We start from the raw sequence: 3,203 nt of genomic DNA, 5'->3' as shown, positions 1-3,203 counted from the left end.
ACACAACACATAAAATAAAACATGATTTAGGATATTAAATACCAACTGAGCTGTCTGTTTTTGGAAAAGAAGCCCTCAAATATGTTCTGGCCTACAGTTTAACCGGGAATCAAATTGGATCTGTTTGATATTAAACAATACTTGCATGTCATGAAATGTATTCTCATAAATAATAAGTTTGTTATCCTTTGTTTTGTCCTGGGTGCGTGTCTATCCCGTGTGTGTCCTGTGTCCTACCTTCCCGTATCTGTAAATCTACCAGCATTCGTCTCTTTTTTCCGTTGCTATTGGTCGTTCTGCGCGTCACTCATCATTATCCTCCTGTCTCCCTCATCCAATCAGAAGATGGTCCGCCATATTGGGAAACCCTGCAGTTGCACCACTCCCGAGTTCACCCTGTTGTTTGTCAATCACTGTGCTGTTGCTACATGTTTGCCTTCCATCTGTTTTGACACCAGTTTTTTTGAAAGGAATGCACATAGATTGTTATCATAGTCCAGTCATTGTCCATTGTCATTGCCATAAAGGTAATTACCACACCGGAAGGTTTCTGTTGGACCGTCATTGTCGTTATACAGTCAATGATGAATATTAATTTGGGGCATTTAACAGCACGTTAAAAGGGTGGGACAAGACGCTTGCCCATGTGTGCCAAATTTCGAGTTTATTGTCATTTGCTAAGGAAGATCGAAGTGGGATGTACGTGTGCCATTTGTAAATCCAAATATGTTTGTGCATTAGCACTTTGTGTTTCGTCCAGATGCGAACTGTTGACATTAATCCTCTGCAGAGTTTTTACAAATGTGGCCCTTGGACAGTATAAGTAACACTTGAGCGGTGGAGAAGTAGTGAGGTCTTATGGAAGGTGGCTTTATTGCTCAAAAACTTGAGTCACATCTGTCCACGCGCTGCTGTGGTGATGGACGCATTAGTGGACAAGCAGCAATAAGTTCTGAATGGAAATGGAGAGGAGACACAAAATAATAATGACAGCATGAACAGATTGAAGAAGAGGGGGTAGGGGGGTGATTGATAGAGAGAGAGAGAGAGAGAGAGAGAGAGAGAGAGAGAGAGAGAGAGAGAGAGAGAGAGAGAGAGAGGAGAGAGAGGTAAATAATAAGAGGCGACGACTTAGCTACTGAGACTAATTGTGACAGCGATCGACACCTTTCTCCCAGAAAAGCCCTGTGGATTGGCAGCTCATGTCAGTGCTTCCCGAGTCCCTCATTCTCACATCGAAACCTCCTCCAAAGGAGGCTACGCCACTCAGAGAAAAAGGCGGCCGCGAGGAGGAACGGAAGCGGAGACAATTGAATGGAGACAGGCAAAAAGGCAGCTCGACGGCACATATCCTCTCAGCGTCGCTCTAGAACCGGAGCGTGTGGCTGAAGTAGCTTGGGCTAGAGAGCCCTGATTGGAGTTGCTGTGAGAGGCAGAGACAGGTGGTGGATAGCAGAAGGGGATCTTTGGAAGCGTCTCTAGCGAGGCTGTGGAGGAGGCTACTTCGCTGTGCCACTGCGGCCGGCAGCTCTCTGTTAGCCTGCACACAATCACAGCTCGTTATCATACATTTTCATACAACCACACCGTGGATGTGGGTCTCCTCACATACCTGTGTGTCTTTCCATTTGTTTTCCATGGTAGACCTCGGTAGAGGTCCTTGACCTGAACTCTTCCCCTGTTCATCTCTGTCTTATGCTATTGTGCTTCGCCTCAGATTGTGAAAATTATATTGTAACACTGGTGAATAAAAATTATTTCAATTGGAACTGAAGTGTCGGTCCTGCTTTTAAGTTTGAGTGAAAGTCAAGCGTGTCACACTGCTAGCATCCCTGTTATTTAGAATTCCTCCAGGGCCTCTAGTTTCTCTCAAGGCACCTTACTAATGTGCTATCAGCACTGGAGTGTCAAACCGTGCCGAACCTCCGTCTACCTGACACCCTGAGACACCCTACTCTAAGCAGAGACAGCTGGCCGTGTGCGTGTGTGCCCAGGGTATGGGCATGGTTCTGCCCACCACTGGGCAGCACAATCACAACATTTCATTGGGACCTCCTGGTGTTGTATGGACTCGTGGGTAGGAGAATGTCTAAGGAGAGCGTGGCCCAATCCCAATGTCCCCCTTGAACCCTAAACCCTCACAGACTTACTTGACGTCACATGGTAAGTGGTTGAATGCAAGAGACTGCAAGTGCTCAAAATGCTATTAATAGGAATGAGACAGCACTTTGCTGAATTATCGGGAAAATGTTCAGGTTGTTGGATCAAATCTGATGAAAGCATATTTGGAATGTATCATCAAAGGACTACACATAGTTCTGGCTAAATTAACTTGAGCTTTGTGTTTAAACTTAAATGTCAGCTTGTATTTTTAACCATGTTTATGTCAGGGTTGATTGCACCTTCCATCCTTGTTTGTTTATCATTCTTCTTCTTTCTTGTCTTATGAGGCAGATTTGCCAGGATTTTTCTAGCGCTTCCAGGCTTCCACTGGTAACCCTGGTGTTTCACGTCACAACGCTGTGAATTGTAGGCAATTTCCCTCGGCAAGGTCTGCAAAAATGCGGACGTACGAAAAGGGTGCATAAAGCCCTCAAAATGGCTGCGAGAGAGTTGCCAAAACTTGACGATTTGACAAGGTGTGACAGCCCTAAGCCCTCACAGACTTAGTGAGAACGCATCTCAAAGTCCATGAGTCTGTGATGGTGGACATTGAGATTGGGCCCGTGTCTCAGTCCCAGGTCCCAGTCACATGGTCGTCTTTCGCAGGGGTCCTTGAGACCAGTGGCACCGCCAAGGTACAATTGCTGGCCCCCCCTCCAAAGTCACATATTATTTTGTTTTTTTTGTATTACTCAAAATGTTAACTGTATCAGTACACAGTACATTAGATAGTTAGTAACATTAATTGTAAATATTAAGTATGTCAGTATGTGACTTAACTCTCAGATTGTCATAGTTTTCAACTAGCCTATACTACAACAGCATAATAGAATTCCTGAAATTCAGTCATGGCCAGGGGCGTTGCTAGACCCTTTTTACTGGGGCACAAAATCAACGCAGTTTAACCGAAAACACAAACTGATGCGAGTTCTTCTGTGCTTGCACACATAAGTCCAGGTCGGATTCTGCAAGCAAATTAGAATTGAAGTAGGCTAAGAAAACATCACAAAACTAAAGACAATTTCTCAGTAATTGGCCAA

This window comes from Osmerus mordax, chromosome 24 (assembly GCF_038355195.1).
Source record: "Osmerus mordax isolate fOsmMor3 chromosome 24, fOsmMor3.pri, whole genome shotgun sequence".
NCBI lineage: Eukaryota > Metazoa > Chordata > Actinopteri > Osmeriformes > Osmeridae > Osmerus > Osmerus mordax.
Note: the sequence above shows the minus strand (reverse complement) of the source record.